The 20,912-nt window shown below is 41.8% G+C and overlaps 1 protein-coding gene across 1 annotated transcript in view; it reads right to left on the reverse strand.

Annotated features, from left to right (window-relative positions):
- The window catches only part of zdhhc8b (zinc finger DHHC-type palmitoyltransferase 8b), a 136,103-nt gene that overhangs the window by 100,584 nt on the left and 14,607 nt on the right, over window positions 1-20,912 (reverse strand). The gene's annotated exons all lie outside the window — the stretch shown is intronic.

A 20,912-nucleotide genomic window follows, 5' to 3' on the forward strand; every position in this document is an offset into this window, starting at 1 on the left:
AAGCAGATAAGGGATTTTCCAGAATTCCATCCATCCATTTTTCTACCGCCTATTCCCTTTTGGGGTCGCGGGGTGTGCTGGCGCCTATCTCAGCTACAATCGGGCGGAAGGCGGGGTTCACCCTGGACAAGTCGCCACCTCATCGCAGGGCCAACACAGATAGACAGACAACATTCACACTCACATTCACACACTAGGGCCAATTTTAGTGTTGCCAATCAACCTATCCCCAGGTGCATGTCTTTGGAGGTGGGAGGGGCCTATCCCCAGGTGCATGTCTTTGGAAGTGGGAGGAAGCCGGAGTACCCGGAGGGAACCCACGCATTCACGGGGAGAACATGCAAACTCCACACAGAAAGAAGCCTAGTCTGGATTTGAACCCAGGACTGCAGGAACTTCGTATTGTGAGGCAGACGCACTAACCCCTCTGCCACCGTGAAGCCCATTTTCCAGAATGATCCTAGCAAATTTGTCTAATAACATCTGAATCGCTCTGTCGTCTAGTTTTTTTTTTTTTTTTCTAGTCTTTCACTCTCACTTTCCTCATCCACGAATCTTTCATTCTCGCTCAAATCAATGGGGAAATCGTCGCTTTCTCGGTCCGAATCGCTCTCGCTGCTGGTGGCCATGATTGTAAACAATGTGCGGATGTGAAGAGCTCCACAACCCGTGATGTCACGCGCACATCGTCTGCTACTTCCGGTACAGGCAAGGCTGTTTTATTAGCGACCAAAATTTGCAAACTTCATCATCGATGTTCTCTACTAAATCCTTACAGCAAAAATATGGCAATATGGCGAAATGATCAAGTATGACACAAAGAATGGAGCTGCTATCCCCGTTTAAATAAGAACATCTCATTTCAGTAGGCCTTTAAATCGAGGTTCCACTGGGATTTAGAGCATCGGGAATGGAGTGAGTGATTTTATACGTGCGGACGACTGGGTGTAAAAAATGTTTGTTTTGAAAAAGACACCCGTTTGTGCGGACATGACTGACCTACCTCTCTGGGTACTCGTCTTCCAGCTGCCGTCACACCTCAAGCCGTGCCACTTGTGAGTGTGTGCAGCTGCTGTCACATTCCCTGCACCCCCTCAGCCTGACTTGGTTCTACCTTCCACAGACACAACAAGCCCTCCTCCATCACTGCCAGCCTGAGTCCCCGCTAGGGTTTGACATTTGAGCATCCCTTCCACGGGACCTCTGGGTCACGACCAAAGGTGGGTTGTAACGCGCTACATTTACTCCGTTACATCTACTTGAGTAACTTTTGGATGAATTGTACTTCTAAGAGTAGTTTTAATGCAACATACTTTTACTTTTACTTGAGTAGATTTATACAGCACAAACGCTACTTTTACTCCGCTCCATTTATCTACATTCAGCTCGCTACTCGCTACTGATTTTTATCGATCCCTTAATGCACGCTTTGTTTGTTTTGGTTTGTCAGACAGACCTTCAAAGTAGGATCTATAACATGCCTGCGTTTCACCAATCAAATGCAGTCACTGGTGACGCTTGACTCCGTTTCACCAATCAAATGCAGTCACTGGTGACGCTTGACTCCGTTTCACCAATCAAATGCAGTCACTGGTGACGTTTGACTCCGTTCCACCAATCAAATGCAGTCACTGGTGACGCTTGACTCCGTTTCACCAATCAAATGCAGTCACTGGTGACGTTTGACTCCGTTTCACCAATCAAATGCAGTCACTGGTAACGTTTGAGTCCGTTTCACCAATCAAATGCAGTCACTGGTGACGCTTCACTCCGTTTCACCAATCAAATGCAGTCACTGGTGACGCTTGACTCCGTTTCACCAATCAAATGCAGTCACTGGTGACGCTTGACTCCGTTTCACCAATCAAATGCAGTCACTGGTGACGCTTGACTCCGTTTCACCAATCAAATGCAGTCACTGGTGACGCTTGACTCTGTTTCACCAATCAAATGCAGTCGCTGGTGACGCTTGACTCCGTTTCACCAATCAAATGCAGTCACTGGTGACGCTTGACTCCGTTTCACCAATCAAATGCAGTCACTGGTGACGTTTGACTCCGTTTCACCAATCAAATGCAGTCACTGGTGACGTTTGACTCCGTTTCATCAATCAAATGCAGTCACTGGTGACGTTTGACTCCGTTTCACCAATCAAATGCAGTCACTGGTGACGTTTGACTCCGTTTCACCAATCAAATGCAGTCACTGGTGACGTTTGACTCCGTTTCACCAATCAAATGCAGTCACTGGTGACGCTTGACTCTGTTTCACCAATCAAATGCAGTCACTGGTGACGTTTGACTCCGTTTCACCAATCAAATGCAGTCATCGGTGACGTTTGACTCCGTTTCACCAATCAAATGCAGTCACTGGTGACGTTTGACTCCGTTTCACCAATCAAATGCAGTCACGGGTGACGTTTGACTCCGTTTAAATGATAAATGATAAATGGGTTGTACTTGTATAGCGCTTTTCTACCTTCAAGGTACTCAAAGCGCTTTGACACTACTTCCACATTTACCCATTCACACACACATTCACACACTGATGGAGGGAGCTGCCATGCAAGGCGCTAACCAGCACCCATCAGGAGCAAGGGTGAAGTGTCTCGCTCAGGACACAACGGACATGACGAGGTTGGAATTGAACCAGGGACCCTCGGGTTTTCACCAATCAAATGCAGTCACTGGTGACGTTAGACTCCGTTTCACCAATCAAATGCAGTCACTGGTGACGTTTGACTCTGTTTAAATGATAAATGATAAATGGGTTGTACTTGTATAGCGCTTTTCTACCTTCAAGGTACTCAAAGCCCTTTGACACTACTTCCACATTTACCCATTCACACACACATTCACACACTGATGGAGGGAGCTGCCATGCAAGGCGCTAACCAGCACCCATCAGGAGCAAGGGTGAGGTGTCTCGCTCAGGACACAATGGACATGACGAGGTTGGAATTGAACCAGGGACCCTCGGGTTTTCACCAATCAAATGCAGTCACTGGTGACGTTTGACTCCGTTTCACCAATCAAATGCAGTCACTGGCGACGTTTGACTCCGTTTCACCAATCAAACAGAGCCAGGCGGTCACATGATGAACTGCACACTTTTGGGGCGGCATAGCTCGGTTGGTAGAGTTGCAGGTTCGATTCCCGCTTGTGCCATCCTAGTTACTGCCGTTGTGTCCTTGGGCAAGACACTTTACCCACCTGCTCCCGGTGCCACCCACACTGGTTTAAATGTAACTTAAAAATTGGGTGTCACTATGTAAAGCGCTTTGAGTCACTTGAGAAAAACGCTATATAAATATAATTCACACATTATAAACCTTTATTTATAAATTTCAATATTTGCAAACAGTTGAAAATAATAATCAAAGTAAGTACAAAAACAGTACAAAACAGTATAAAACCCGTACAAAACAGCGCCAGGGGGTTGTAAATTCAAAGTAACTAAAATAGAATGCAAAAATATATATATATATATATAAAATAAACAAAGTGCAAAGCCATAGGCTCACTCAATCTCAGTAAATAACTTAAATTTGGAACACAGCATCATCGTTTTCACAACTTTTTGGTTGTTAGAGGTAGAGTGTTTTAATGTAGAGTTCTAAATCTTTTTTAAAGGCACAAAAAACAGGTCGGATATTGAGAAACTTACATTTATGAATATAAAACTTAGCCAATAGTATCATGAAGTTGCAAAGGTAAAATTAATTTTCATTTTTTTTTTCAATACAGTGTAAAACCAAATATATATTATTTAATATATATTATTGTTTTAGTTACTTAAGAGATATTCCTGGCTCAGAATTTGTTCATTGCTATTTTTTTGTTTTTTGTGCATTACTTGTTGCCGTCATCATTAAACAAACAGATTACTCATCAGTTACTCAGTACTTGAGTAGTTTTTTCACAACATACTTTTTACTTTTACTCAAGTAAATATTTGGGTGACTACTCCTTACTTTTACATGAGTAATACATCTCTAAAGTAACAGTACTCTTACTTGAGTACAATTTCTGGCTACTCTACCCACCTATGGGTCAAGACTCAGCTCGGACAAAGCACAGTCAAAATTGACACTATTTTACTATTCTATTTTTTTTGTGGTCCAGTCTGCTCGGGCGCAGTTTTAGTTTCTTGCACCTCAGCAACTTTTGTCAAACAAATTCCTGCTTGTTGGGAAACTTCACATTGCCACTCCTCGGTTAGTCTGTTCCAGGTTTCGCACGTACAAACCACACTCCATCATCGAGGGTGACTGTCCTAAGATTTATAATTACAATAAATCTAACTCCACCCACTAACACGACACTCTCTACCGCACAAAAAATGACTAAGGTCCACGGAGCGCAGCAACATCAACAACATCCAGCACAAGTGGCATAACGTGAAAATAATTTTTGCATACAACTTTTTAAAAAATGCAGCTCCTCCGTTGAGCTGCAGTTTATTATTTATACAAATTAGCAGAGGGTAAAAGAAGTTGTGCAGGTTCAGAGTGGAAATGGAGTAGCTAGCGAAGATCAATAAATGGTGTTGAGAGATATTCATCGTGGCCTGAATGTTTGTCAATGATGGTAAAAGCCTTCGTGATCGTGGGCTAATGTACAAATGCAGAATATAACTGCTGCATTATTAAAGACGCTGAAGCAGGGTTTCTCTTGAATAGGAAAAGATGGACACCAGCCAAATACTTAGCGGAGTAGACAACGTACAACTTCCACGCTGGATTGACAAAATGTTGACAACTTCAATCCCTTCTGGCAGTGAGAGGATCTGTATTAAAGCTGTGTTTTTCAACCTTGTCTGAGCCAAGGCACGTTTCTTGCATTGAAAAAAAATCCCGAGGCACACCACCAGCAGAACGTCCAAGAAAAAGTTGTATACCAACAACTTAGTGACTTTATCTTGTTTAACAATGTGTTTGATACTTTCCAATCAGGCCTTAGGCCTCAGCACAGCACTGAAACAGTTCTGATCAAAGTGACAAATGATATCTGCCTGAACACAGACGGGGCAAAAGTTTCAGTCTTGGTTCTGTTGGACCTGAGCTTGATTGATTGATTGATTGATTGAAACTTTTATTAGTGGATTGCACAATTCAGTACATATTCCGTATAGTTGACAACTAAATGGTAACACCCCAATAAGTTTTGGAAAAAGACAAGACTTCCGATGTGAATTGAATGTGTTGTTTTTTTAGGTTGGTCTCTCCAAAGCTTTGGCATAAATTGCAAAATACCTATTCTGTTCAGGGTGTTCATTTAAAATCAGCTTATGTGTCATCAAATGAACTTGGGATTGACCAGCAACTTAATTTCCCTCGGTGGAACATCTGGTCCAAACGCAACAGCATGAATGCACAAAGGTGAGTTTTGTTGACGTTATTGACTTGTGTGGAATGCTAATCAGGCATATTTGGTCACTGCATGACTGCAAGCTAATCGATGCTAACATGCTATTTAGGCTAGCTGTAAGTACATATTGCATCATTGTGCCTCATTTGTAGCTATATTGGAGATTATTTAGTTCCTTTAAGTCCTCTTGATTCAATTTATATCTCATGACACACTTTCTATGTAATTTGGCTTTTATTTTTTTGCGGCTCCAGACAGATTTGTTTTTGTATTTTTGGTCCAATATGCCTCTTTCAACATTTTAGGTTGCCGACCCCGGACCTAACCTAACCTAACCTAACCTATCCCATAACCCCAGAGGGTCCTTGGGGCACCACAGACGATGTGTTGACTAGCTCTCTCCATCCTTCTCTGTCTTCAGTAGCTCTCTTACCTCAGTGAGTTTCAGGTGAGTCCATTCTCCGATGTTATCTTCCCATCTTTTCTTTAGTCTCCCTCGTCTCTTGCCACCTAGTACAGTGCCTTGCAGGATGTTTTTTGCAAGGCCTGAGGATCTGGTGATGTGTCCGTACCACCTCAGTTTCCGCTTTATAGCCGTGGTCAGCAGGTCATCATGTGTGCCGATGGCTTGGCTGATCGTTTGCCGGACTTCTTCGTTCGTGACAAGTTGGGTGTAGGAGTTACCCGTGAGTCTTCTGTGGCATCTCATGTCCATGTTCAGAATTCTCTTCTGCAGCTCTGCTGTAAGGGTCTGTGTTTCACAGGCGTGTAGGAAGATCGACATTACAAGTGAGCGCTGTAATCTCACCTTTGATGCCTTACTGATATTTTTGTCTTTCAATATCAATCAATCAATCAATGTTTACTTATATAGCCCTAAATCACTAGTGTCTCAAAGGGCTGAACAAACCACCACGACATCCTCGGTAGGCCCACATAAGGGCAAGGAAAACTCACACCCAGTGGGACGTCGGTGACAATGATGACTATGAGAACCTTAGAGAGGAGGAAAGCAATGGATGTCGAGCGGGTCTAACATGATACTGTGAATGTTCAATCCACAATGGATCCAACACAGTCGCGAGAGTCCAGTCCAAAGCGGATCCAACACAGCAGCGAGAGTCCCGTTCACAGCGGAGCCAGCAGGAAACCATCCCAAGCGGAGGCGGATCAGCAGCGCAGAGATGTCCCCAGCCGATACATAGGCAAGCAGTACATGGCCACCGGATCGGACCGGACCCCCTCCACAAGGGAGAGTGGGACATAGAAGAAAAAGAAAAGAAACGGCAGATCAACTGGTCTACAAAGGGAGTCTATTTAAAGGCTAGAGTATACAAATGAGTTTTAAGGTGAGACTTAAATGCTTCTACTGAGGTGGCATCTCGAACTGTCCAGAGTACTGGAGCCCGAACGGAAAACGCTCTATAGCCCGCAGACTTTTTTGGGGCTTTGGGAATCACTAATAAGCTGGAGTCCTTTGAACGCAGATTTCTTGCCGGGACATATGGTACAATACAATCGGCAAGATAGGATGGAGCTAGACCGTGTAGTATTTTATACGTAAGTAGTAAAACCTTAAAGTCACATCTTAAGTGCACAGGAAGCCAGTGCAGGTGAGCCAGTATAGGTATATATGTATGTATATATGTATATAAAGGTATATACAGTATAGGTATATATGTATGTATATATGTATATAAAGGTATATACAGTATAGGTATATATGTATGTATATATGTATATAAAGGTATATACAGTATAAGTATATATGTATGTATATATGTATATAAAGGTATATACAGTATAGGTATATATGTATGTATATATGTATATAAAGGTATATACAGTATATATGTATGTATATATGTATATAAAGGTATATACAGTATAAGTATATATGTATGTATATATGTATATAAAGGTATATACAGTATAGGTATATATGTATGTATATATGTATATAAAGGTATATACAGTATAGGTATATATGTATGTATATATGTATATAAAGGTATATACAGTACAGGCGTAATGTGATCAAACTTTCTTGTTCTTGTCAAAAGTCTAGCAGCCGCATTTTGTACCAACTGTAATCTTTTAATGCTAGACATGGGGAGACCCGAAAATAATACGTTACAGTAATCGAGGCGAGACGTAACAAACGCATGGATAATGATCTCAGCGTCTTTAGTGGACAGAATGGAGCGAATTTTAGCGATATTACGGAGATGAAAGAAGGCCGTTATATGGGCTTGAGTTTTGCCAGGGCATCAGTTGTTTGAGCACTTCTGGAAAGGACTTCCCCGTTTGGATCCTTCGTCGGACACGATTGCACCGAGGTACTTGAAGCTTGACACCGTGTCCAGTGCCTGTCCATTGACATTGATGTCTGAGCGGATGCCATTGTTGTTGTTGGTCATCATTTTGGTGTTTTCCAGCATGGATAGTACGGTCAATTGTGTAAGCATGGCATGGATTTCTATCTTAATACTGAGGTTAGAAAACTGGGTGGGAATAACTGGTTCTTAACTGGTTTAAGTCCTATCTCGATCAAAGGACATACTTTGTTGGAATTGGTAACTGTCTCTGAACAAATGGCTATGACCTGTGGGGTTCCTCAGGGCTCGATTTCGGGACCCCTATTGTTCAACAAGTACATTCCGCCACTAGGTATGCTAATAAGCCGCTTCAACGTGTCCTACCACAACCACGCAGATAACACTCAGATTTATGTGTCAGACGGCAGGTGAACGCCGGCCTGTTTATTTACTTTGTCGCTACATTGAACAGATCAGTGTGTGGATTCTCAACTATTATCTTCAGCTAAACTCAGACAAAACAGAAACCATTGTCTTTGGCCCGCAGGATGAAAGAGAAACTATTATTAGTCACGTTGCAGATGTGCAGATATGAGGCGGGCCTCGATGTCGGCAATGTTCAAATCTAGCCTGAAACACTTTCATTTAATTCGGCGTATGACAATTGAAAGTATCTTACTTACCGTTTTTGGTTGGTTTCAATTTCAATTTGAATTAATTATGATTGTATATATTGTATATATCCCTGTATGTGTCGGCAGTAAGTTGGACCTGTTTCCAGTGAGGGTTGGACTTCGCCAAGGCTGCCTTTGTCACCCATTCTGTTCATAACTTTTACGGACAGAGTTTCTAGGAGCAGTCAAGACGTTGAGGGGATCTGGTTTGGTGGCTGCAGGATTAGGTCTCAGCTATTTGCAAAAGATGTAGTCCTGATGGCTTCATCTGGCTAAGATCTTCAGCTCTCACTGGATCGGTTCGCAGCCGAGTGTGAAGCGACTGGGATGAGAATCAGCACCCCCAAGTCCGAGTCCATGGTTCTCGCCCGGAAAAGGGTGGAGTGCCATCTCCGGGTTGGGGAGGAGATCTTGCCCCAAGTGGAGGACTTCAAGTACCTCGGAGTCTTTTTCACGAGTGAGGGAAGAGTGGATCGTGAGATCGACAGGCGGATCGGTGCGGCGTCTTCAGTAATGCGGACGTTGTACCGATCCGTTGTGGTGAAGAAGGAGCTGAGCCGGAAGGCAAAGCTCTCAATTTACCGGTCGATCTACATTCCCATCCTCACCTATGGTCATGAGCTTTGGGTCATGACCGAAAGGACAAGATCACGGGTACAAGCGGATGAAATGAGCTTCCTCCGCCTTAGAGATAGGGTGAGAAGCTCTGTCAACCAGGAGGAACTCAAAGTAAAGCTACTGCTCCTTCACATGGAGAGGAGCCAGATGAGGTGGTTCGGGCATCTGGTCAGGATGCCACCTGAACGCCTCCCTAGGGAGGTGTTTCGGGCACGTCCGACCAGTAGGAGACCACGGGGAAGACCTAGGACACGTTGGGAAGACTATGTCTCCCACGCTGGCCTGGGAACGCCTCGGGATCCCCCGGGAAGAGCTGGACGGAGTGGCTGGGGAGAGGGAAGCCCCCGCGACCAGACCTCGGATAAGCGGGAGAAGATGGATGGATATGATTGTTTTATGAAGAACATATTTTCAGATGGTAATTTGATTTTGTATTTTTATTTTTTCCTTCTGTAAAGCACTTTGACTAGCCTTGTGTACGAATGATGTCCTATAAATAAACTTGCCTTGCCTTTGGGATTTCACCGCCTTGGTCCGCATACACTGTGGCTTGTGTTCTCACATGTAAGTCCAACCTTCTAGAATGGTTTGATTATAGTCATCCAGTCTCTGTTCTTGCTATCATTGGATGCCCGACACACCGGTCAGATGCAAAATGTCCTCTTTAAGCATATTTGTACGATTGATAGTTATTCTTGGATCGAACAAGTCAGGCATCCTAGGGTTTGTAGGAATTATTACATGAGATATGGTATAAATTTGTCAGTCTGTTCAGATAGCTTAGCGTGCTGATATATTTGTCAATATGCAAAATTGCAGTAGAAAATACACTATATTGCCAAAAGTATTTGGCCACCTGCCTTGACTCACATATGAACTTGAAGTGCCATCCCATTCCTAACCCACAGGGTTCAAGATAATGTCGGCCCACCGTTTGCAGCTATTATAGCTTCAACTCTTCTGGGAAGAGTGTGTTTATAGGAATTTTCCACCATTCTTCCAAAAGTGCATTGGTGAGGTCACACACTGATGTTGGTGGAGAAGGCCTGGCTCTCAGTCTCCGTTCTAATCCATCCCAAAGGTGTTCTATCGGGTTCAGGTCAGGACTCTGTTCATTCACAACAGACTCCGTCATCCATGTATTTATGGACCTTGCATTGTGCACTGGTGCAAAGTCATGTTGGAAGAGGAAGAGGCTCGCTCTAAACTGTTCCCACAAGGTTGGGAGCATGGAATTTTCCAAAATGTTTTGGTAACCTGGAGCATTCATCGTTCCTTTCATTGAAACTATAGGGCCAAGCCTAACTCCTGAAAAACAACCCCACACCATAATTCCCCCTCCACCAAATTCCACACTTGGCACAATGCAGTCCGAAATGTAGCGTTCTCCTGGCAACCTCCAAACCCAGACTGGTCCAAAAGCGTGATTCATCAGCCCAGAGAAGGCATCTCCACTGCTCTATAGTCCAGTGGCGACGTGCTTTACACCACTGCATTCCACGCTTTGCATTGGACTTGGTGATGTATGGCTTAGATGCAGCCGCTCGGCCATGGAAACCTGTTCCGTGAAGCTCTCTGCGTACTGTACGCGGGCTAATTGGAAGGTCACATGAAGTTTGGAGCTCTGTAGCAACTGACTGTGCAGAAAGTTTTTGCACTATGCGCTTCAGCATCCTCTGACCCCTCTCTGTCAGTTTACGTGGCCTACCACTTGATGGCTGAGTTGCTGTTGTTCCCAAACTTATCCATTTTCTTACAAAAAAGCAGAAAGTTGTCTTTGGAATATTTAGGAGCGAAGAAATTTCACGACTGGATTTGTTGCACAGGTGGCATTCTATGACAGTTCCAAGCTGAGAGCGGCCCATTCTTTCACAAATGTTTGTAGAAATAGTCTCCATGCTTAAGTGCTTGATTTGATACACCGGGCCAAGTGATTCATGTACCATGAATTGATTAACGTGGACCCTGACTTAAACAAGTTGAAAAACTTATTGGGGTGTTACCATTTAGTGGTCAATTGTACGGAATATTGTACTGTGCAATCTACTAATAAAAGTATCAATCAATCAATCAAATTAGGACTCCTGATTCTCATCATTTGGATGGGTGGCCAAATACTTTTGGCAATTTGGTGTAACTCACGACAGAACAGAAGGCCAACGCAGCAGAAAGAGGTTTCTTCATCTAAATCAGGGGTCACCAGGTCGCCCGTAAGGACCAGATGAGTCGCCCGCTGGTCTGTTCTAAAAATAGCTCAAATAGCAGCACTTACCAGTGAGCTGCCTCTATTTTTTAAAATTGTATTTATTTACTAGCAAGCTGGTCTCGCTTTGCTTGACATTTTTAATTCTAAGAGAGACAAAAAATATTTTAAAGACTTGGTCTTCACTTGTTTAAATATATTCATTAATTTTTTTACTTTGCTTCTTATATATTTCAGAAAGACAATTTTAGAGAAAAAATACAACCTTAAAAATGATTTTAGGATTTTTAAACACATATACCTTTTTACCTTTTAAATTCCTTCCTCTTCTTTCCTGACAATTTAAATCAATGTTCAAGTATTTTTTTTTTTATTATTGTAACGAATAATAAATAAATTTTAATTTATTCTTCATTTTAGCTTCTGTTTTTTCGACGAAGAATATTTGTGAAATCTTTCTTCAAACTTATTATGATTAAAATTCCCCAAAAATATTCTGGCAAATCTAGAAAATCTTTAAAATCAATTTGAATCTTATTTCAAAGTCTTTTGAATTTCTTTTAAAATTTTTGTTCTGTAAAATCTAGATTAAATAATGATTTGTCTTTGTTAGAAATATAGCAGATTGGATTTTAACCTATTCAAACCATGTCATCAAAATTCAAAAATTAATCTTAATCAGGAAAAATTACTAATGATCAATCAATCAATCAATCAATGTTTACTTATATAGCCCTAAATCACTAGTGTCTCAAAGGGCTGCACAAACCACTACAACATCCTCGGTAGGCCCACGTAAGGGCAAGGAAAACTCACACTCAGTGGGACTTCTGTGACAATGATGACTATGAGAACCTTGGAGAGGAGGAAAGCAATGCATGTCGAGCGGGTCTAACATGATACTGTGAAAGTTCAATCCATAATGGATCCAACACAGTAGCGAGAGTCTCGTTCACAGTGGAGCCAGCAGGAAACCATCCCAAGCGGAGGCGGATCAGCAGCGCAGAGATGTCCCCAGCCGATACACAGGCGAGCAGTACATGGCCACCGGATCGGACCGGACTCCCTCCACAAAGGAGAGTGGGACATAGAAGAAAAAGAAAAGAAACGGCAGATCAACTGGTCTAAAAAGGGAGTCTATTTAAAGGCTAGAGTATACAAATGAGTTTTAAGGTGAGACTTAAATGCTTCTACTGAGGTGGATGTTCCATAAATTATTTTTTTTATTTTTTCAAAAATATTCGAATTAGCTAGTTTTTCTCTTCTTTTTTTCGGGTGAATTTTGAATTTTAAAGAGTCGAAATTGAAGATAAACTATGTTTCAAAATTTAATTTTCATTTCTTTCCTGTTTTCTCTTTCTTTAAACCATTCAATTATGTATTTCTTTCATCATTTATTTTCTACAAAAAACCTTTCGTAAAATGAAAAAAAATGTACAACGGAATGACAGACAGAAATACCCATTTTTTATATGTATATATATATATATTTATTTATTAAAGGTAAATTACGCAAAATGGCTATTTCTGGCAATTTATTTAAGTGTGTATCAAACTGGTAACCCTTGGCATTAATCAGTACCCAAGAAGTAGCTCTTGCTTTCAAAAAGGTTGGTGACCCCTGCTCTAAATGAATTAAATCTGATTTTAAGAAAATTATCATTGGACAGCCTTGGTTTTAGCATCATCAAAGCAGAAAAGAGCTATTTTCTGCTTCTCTGCATGTGGCTCTTGGTGGAAAAAGTTTGGACACCCTTGTACTATTCAATCAATCCCCACGAGCTCACAGCTCTTGTGACTCTCCAGTAAACATGGATATTCTTAGATCACTTTGAAGGATCAACTGGATTTTGGCTGGAAGGCTAATAGTTCCACAACGGATTAAATCTGGAATTTAGCAATTATTCACAATGTTAATAATAAAACAGAGTGATGGGCTGCTGTGCAATAAATAGTATTTGCATGTCCCGGCAAGAAATCTGCGTTCAAAAGACTCCGGCTTATTAGTGATTCCTAGAGCCCAAAAAAAGTCTGCGGGCTATAGAGCGTTTTCCGTTCGGGCTCCAGTACTCTGGAATGCCCTCCCGGTAACAGTTCGAGATGCTACCTCAGTAGAAGCATTTAAGTCTCACCTTAGAACTCATCTGAATACTCTAGCCTTTAAATAGACCTCATTTTTAGACCAGTTGATCTGCCGCTTCTTTTTGTTTTTCTCCTATGTCCCCCCCCTCCCTTGTGGAGGGGGTCCGGTCCGATGACCATGGATGAAGTACTGGCTGTCCAGAGTCGAGACCCAGGATGGACCGCTCGCCTGTGTATCGGTTGGGGACATCTCTACGCTGCTGATCCGCCTCCGCTTGGGATGGTTTCCTGTGGACGGGACTCTCGCTGCTATCTTGGATCCGCTTTGAACTGAACTCTCGCGGCTGTCTTGGAGCCACTATGGGTTGAACTTTCACAGTATCATGTTAGACCCGCTCGACATCCATTGCTTTCGGTCCCCTAGAGGGGGGGGGGGTTGCCCACATCTGAGGTCCTCTCCAAGGTTTCTCATAGTCAGCATTGTCACTGGCGTCCCACTGGATGTGAATTCTCCCTGCCCACTGGGTGTGAGTTTTCCTTGCCCTTTTGTGGGTTCTTCCGAGGATGTCGTAGTCGTAATGATTTGTGCAGTCCTTTGAGACATTTGTGATTTGGGGCTATATAAATAAACATTGATTGATTGATTGATTGCTGTTACATGAACTGGTTTAATGTCTTTCAACTAACTGGGTGTGATGGTCGCTGAAGTACGTGGCTGTTGTGTGCAAGTTGAGTCTCTAAGGTGCTAATTTGGACCGGAAAGTGCTATGACACGGTTGCTGCTGACTATACCAAGGACGTAACGTGTCCGGCTTCAGGCAGCCTTTGGCAAAGAATGAGCATGAATTCTACTGTACTGAATTATTCTGAGTGAGGATACGCCCAAAGAAACTCGGGTCTCCTTGGACGTATCCTTGCTCATCCGTGCGGACTGGACACTGGCTGAGGATTGTTGGGCAGACGAGGGTGGAGTCGGCTCTCTTGGTTGCTTTGTTGGGTCTGCTCCTGTCTCTCTTTGTTGGGTCTTCTCCTGTCTGTGGCCGTGCTCCCATGAATTGATTAACTTAAAAAAGTTGAAAAACTTATTGGGGTGTTACCATTTAGTGGTCAATTGTACGGAATATGTACTGTACTTTGCAATCTACTAATAAAAGTTTCCATCAATCAATCCCCTCCCACCCCAGCAGACGATGACGTGGAACACTACCGAGGCCACCACAGTGTATATGTTTTATTTTTTGTTGTTGTTTTACTTTTGTGAAGTGTGAAGTGAATTATATTTATATAGCTTTTTTCTAAGGTACTCAAAGCGCTTTGCATAGTGAAACCCAATATCTAAGTTACATTGTTAAACCAGTGTGGGTGGCACTGAGAGCAGGTGGGTAAAGTGTCTTGCCCAAGGACTCAACCGCAGTGACTAGGGTGGCGGTAGCGGGGATCGAACCTATGGTTCATCCTGTTCTGTCTCCCTGTAATGTTTCATCCTGTTCTGTCTCCATGTAATGTTTCATCCCGTTCTGTCTCCATGTAATTTTTCATCCTGTTCTGTCTCCCTGTAATGTTTCATCCTGTTCTGTCTCCATGTAATTTTTCATCCTGTTCTGTCTCCCTGTAATGTTTCATCCTGTTCTGTCTAACTGTAATGTTTCATCCTGTTCTGTCTCCCTGTAATGTTTCATCCGGTTCTGTCTCCCTGTAATGTTTCATCCTGTTCTGTCTCCCTGTAAGGTTTCATCCTGATCTGTCTCAATGGAATGTTTCATCCTGTTCAGTCTCCATTTAATGTTTCATCCTGTTCTGTCTCCATGTAATGTTTCATCCTGTTCTGTTTCCCTGTAATGTTTCATCCTGTTCTGTCTCCATGTAATGTTTCATCCTGTTCTGTTTCCCTGTAATGTTGCATCCTGTTCTGTCTCCCTGTAATGTTTCATCCTGTTCTGTTTCCCTGTAATGTTTCATCCTGTTCTGTCTCCATGTAATGTTTCATCCTGTTCTGTGTCCCTGTAATGTTTCATCCTGTTCTGTCTCCATGTAATGTTTCATCCTGTTCTGTCTCCATGTAATGTTTCATCCTGTTCTGTTTCCCTGTAATGTTTCATCCTGTTCTGTCTCCCTGTAAGGTTTCATCCTGATCTGTCTCCATGTAATGTTTCATCCTGTTCTGTCTCCATTTAATGTTTCATCCTGTTCTGTCTCCATGTAATGTTTCATCCTGTTCTGTTTCCCTGTAATGTTTCATCCTGTTCTGTCTCCATGTAATGTTTCATCCTGTTCTGTTTCCCTGTAATGTTTCATCCTGTTCTGTCTCCCTGTAATGTTTCATCCTGTTCTGTTTCCCTGTAATGTTTCATCCTGTTCTGTCTCCATGTAATGTTTCATCCTGTTCTGTGTCCCTGTAATGTTTCATCCTGTTCTGTCTCCATGTAATGTTTCATCCTGTTCTGTCTCCATGTAATGTTTCATCCTGTTCTGTTTCCCTGTAATGTTTCATCCTGTTCTGTTTCCCTGTAATGTTTCATCCTGTTCTGTCTCCCTGTAATGTTTCATCCTGTTCTGTTTACCTGTAATGTTTCATCCTGTTCTGTTTCCCTGTAATGTTTCATCCTGTTCTGTCTAACTGTAATGTTTCATCCTGTTCTGTCCCCCTGTAATGTTTCATCCTGTTCTGTCTCCATGTAATGTTTCATCCTGTTCTGTGTCCCTGTAATGTTTCATCCTGTTCTGTTTCCCTGTAATGTTTCATCCTGTTCTGTCTCCCTGTAATGTTTCATCCTGTTCTGTCTCCATGTAATGTTTCATCCTGTTCTGTCTCCCTGTAATGTTTCATCCTGTTCTGTCTCCCTGTAATGTTTCATCCTGTTCTGTCTCCATGTAATGTTTCATCCTGTTCCGTCTCCCTGTAATGTTTCATCCTGTTCTGTCTCCATGTAATGTTTCATCCTGTTCTGTTTCCCTGTAATGTTTCATCCTGTTCTGTCTCCCTGTAATGGTTCATCCTGTTCTGCCTCCCTGTAATGTTTCATCCTGTTCTGTCTCCATGTAATGTTTCATCCTGTTCTGTCTCCCTGTAAGGTTTCATCCTGTTCTGTCTCCCTGTAATGTTTCATCGTGTTCTGTCTCCCTGTAAGGTTTCATTCTGTTCTGTCTCCCTGTAATGTTTCATCCTGTTCTGTCTCCCTGTAAAGTTTCATCCTGTTCTGTCTCCATGTAATGTTTCATCCTGTTCTGTCTCCATGTAACGTTTGTCTGCTCTTGAATGGGAATGTGTTGAAAATCTTAATTTCCCCTCGGGGATTATTAAAAATATTTCTGATTCTGATTCTTGGTTTTACTGAAGAAAATGCTTATTTCTCGGAAACTGTGAGGTTTTTTTTCCCTGTCATGTGCTCTTCTCTAGGATATGTCACAGTCTTGCACAAACCCAATTCACCTCACTACTGTAAGACTAAAACTAAAAGGTACAAAAGGAAACTAAAAGTTCCACCCAGGCCAGGGAGAATATTCAAGCGAGACCCTTTCATGCCTAGTTACAGTTGCTAAGCCATGACTGGATGACTGATGTTTGTGGGTGGGATTCAGAAAACAGTAAGTTCCTGTTAGAGGAGAGTAAAAACAAAACATTTTCACCGTGACAGCGATCAGACGTTCTTCACGTAATCTTCATTGGACCGAGGGCAACAACTAAATAACATAGTGTGACAACTAGAAGTCGGAAAAACATCGATTTTACGATGCATCATGATTATAATGTGGGCGATTCATGAATCGATGGGCAGATGTCCAAACATCAATTATTTACATACCGTATTTCCTTGAATTGCCGCCGAGTATATAGTATGTGCCTGCCTAGAATTACTGCCGGGTCAAACTCGTTTCGCAAAATATTATTTTTATTAGCGCATGTTTAGAATTTCCACCGGGTCAAACTCGTCACGTCACGGGTGACACTTCACCTGTCATCATTTTCAAAATGGAGGAGGCTGATTTCAATAACTTGAAATCGCATAAAGGGAAGAAGATTAAGAGCTATTCAGTAGGATTTAAGGTCCAAGCTATTGAATATGCTAAAAAGAACAGTAAGCAGCTATGTTTTATAATTATACCGTAGCTGCGTGTGTCAAAAATAAGTCATTAAATGACTCCCGCCTCCTGGTGGTAGAGGGCGCTAGTGATCCTTCTTGCGACTACTCGGCTGCAGAAGAAGTGACAACAAGCAGCGATCGTTTATTTTTTCCTCTCGCTTGCACTTTTAACATGGAGGATTACATATCTAAAATAAAATATTTTTCTAAACTGGACTTTCAATCGAAGCAGGAGGTAATAAAGGAAGATCTCCAACGAGACAGAGAGACTTTTAAAACTGAAGAAAGATAAGGAAGACTTCTATAAACAAGTTATCGATGCTTTTGATCAGAAGGAGCTGCGCATGGACTTCATTTATAAGTAAAGGTAAGACCATAATAACGTTTTTTTTTTCAAACTAAATGTTCTGTTCATGATTATATCCTTACATCACACTCAAATTTATAAGTGCAGGCCTAAATTTACCACATGCCTTTGGTAAACAGTGAGAAGAGGTTTTAAAATAATTAGCGCATGCTTGCCTTTACCGCATGCCTTTGGTAAGCGCCGGCGTGAGAAGAGGTTTTAAATAAATTAGCGCCCCCGGTGGCAATTCAAGGAAATACGGTACATCTATGCTATGCGCACCAACACTGAAATGTATGACAATAATACACAATATATATCATACAACATTTTAATAATATACAATACATTTGTATAAATAATCGATCTATAATCAAATTATAGCCCCGGAATTGTAATCCTAATGGACTCGTGAGGTGGTTCCAAACCAAAAGTTCGACCCCAAGTCCCAAAAGTGGTTTTTGTAGTAATTTGTGTATTCCTTCACTTCCTTGCATTTATTCCTTTTTTTTTTTGCAAAGATCTCTCCTCTCCTCCAACATGTCACCCAGGGCGATTCCCATTTGCACTCCTGAAAACATGTAGCTTAGAGGGCATTACACAAAGCGGATAAGATGCCCACAGTGTCCCTTAGGAAACTACACCTTGGCAACATTTTGCAGCACAAGGGTGGAAAAATCCCTCGACTCAGCCAAGATAAGATAGCTAAAAGTAACCCTGTTAGAGGGGTCATTTTATGCAAAACCAACTTTTTTAGATATAGGTACTTGTTTTTGTGTGGACTCTCACACTATTATGTTAGATCCACTATGGACTGGACTCTCACTATTATGTTAGATCCACAATGGACTGGACTCTCACTATTATGTTAGATCCACTATGGACTGGACTCTCACACTATTATGTTAGATCCACTATGGACTGGACTCTCACACTATTATGTTAGATCCACTATGGACTGGACTCTCACTATTATGTTAGATCCACTATGGACTGGACTCTCACTATTATGTTAGATCCACTATGGACTGGACTCTCACTATTATGTTAAATCCACTATGGACTGGACTCTCACTATTATGTTAGATCCACTATGGACTGGACTCACACTATAATGTTAGACTCACTATGGACTGGACTCTCACTATTATGTTAGATCCACTATGGACTGGACTCTCACTATTATGTTAAATCCACTATGGACTGGACTCTCACTATTATGTTAGATCCACTATGGACTGGACTCTCACACTATTATCTTAGATCCACTATGGACTGGACTCTCACACTATTATGTTAGATCCAGTATAGACTGGACTCTCACACTATTATGTTAGATCCACTATGGACTGGACTCTCAATATTATGTTAGATCCAGTATAGACTGGACTCTCACTATTATCTTAGATTCACTATGGACTGGACTCTCACACTATTATGTTAGATCCAGTATAGACTGGACTTTCACTATTATGTTAGATCCAGTATAGACTGGACTCTCACACTATTATGTTAGATCCACTATGGACTGGACTCTCAATATTATGTTAGATCCAGTATAGACTGGACTCTCACTATTATCTTAGATTCACTATGGACTGGACTCTCACACTATTATGTTAGATCCAGTATAGACTGGACTCTCACTATTATCTTAGATTCACTATGGACTGGACTCTCACACTATTATGTTAGATCCAGTATAGACTGGACTTTCACTATTATGTTAGATCCACTATGGACTGGACTCTCAATATTATGTTAGATCCAGTATAGACTGGACTCTCACTATTATCTTAGATTCACTATGGACTGCACTCTCACACTATTATGTTAGATCCAGTATAGACTGGACTCTCACTATTATCTTAGATTCACTATGGACTGGACTCTCACACTATTATGTTAGATCCAGTATAGACTGGACTTTCACTATTATGTTAGATCCACTATGGACTGGACTCTCACTATTATGTTAAATCCACTATGGACTGGACTCTCACTACTATGTTAGATCCACTATGGACTGGACTCTCACTATTATGTTAGATCCACTATGGACTGGACTCTCACTATTATGTTAGATCCACTATGGACTGGACTCTCACACTATTATGTTAGATCCAGTATAGACTGGACTTTCACTATTATGTTAGATCCACTCGACATCCATTGCACTGGTCGCCCTGGGGGGTCCTCTCCAAGGTTTTCTAATTGTCCCATTGGCTTGAGTTTTTCCTTGCCCTGATGTGGAATCTAAGCCGAGGATGTCTTTGTGGCTTGTGCAGCCCTTTGAGACACTAGTGATTTAGGGCTATATAAGTAAACATTGATTGATTGATTGATTAAATGATATTCGGTTAACAGGAACCACTTATTCACTTCAAAAAGTATCATAGTGGACCTGCCCCAGGATCAAACAGTATATATATATATATATATATATATATATATATATATATGTATATATATATATATATATATATATATATATATGTATATATATATATATATATATATGTATATATATATATGAGCGTCTTCTGGCTGCAGACACCTCTGGAGGCGAGCACGAGGCGGTGCGGAGTCACTACCTATTTCTGAGTGGAAAGCAGCAGGACAGGGAACCAGGGCGGAGACAGACCCTAGAAAGGAGAGGCCGGGAGTCTAAATGATTGCCACATGTGTTCCCCCAGAAGACAAGTTCCAGGTGGCCCCCAGTCTACTGAGCATGCTGGGAAGGAAAGCACCTCGCTGGACTTTCCCCGCACTTTTCGTCCACACCCTACTGAGCAAAGCCTCCACATGGATCCACTTAGTGTGGACCATGGCGTCAACGTGGAAAAAGGCACGAAGAAAAACCAGCGCTGCTGGGAAAAAAACTGTAGAAAAAAAATAAAAAATATGGCGAACCTGTACTTGTGAAACAGAGTATAGTACCTTTTAGTACAGGGGTAGGGAACCTGTGGCTCTAGAGCCAGATGTGGTTCTTTTGATGACTCGGATAAATCTGAGCTGACAATGCTTAACACGATAAGTCATGAATAATTCCACTTGTAATCACAGTCTTAAAAATAATGTTCAAAATATAAAACATTCTTGTGCATTTTTAATCCATCCATCCGTTTTTTTGGACCGCACCTGTTCAAGAATCAATCAATCAATCAATGTTTATTTATATAGCCCCAAATCACAAATGTCTCAAAGGGCTGCACAAATC

The sequence above is a fragment of the Nerophis ophidion genome, linkage group LG07, assembly GCF_033978795.1.
Source record: "Nerophis ophidion isolate RoL-2023_Sa linkage group LG07, RoL_Noph_v1.0, whole genome shotgun sequence".
Lineage (NCBI taxonomy): Eukaryota > Metazoa > Chordata > Actinopteri > Syngnathiformes > Syngnathidae > Nerophis > Nerophis ophidion.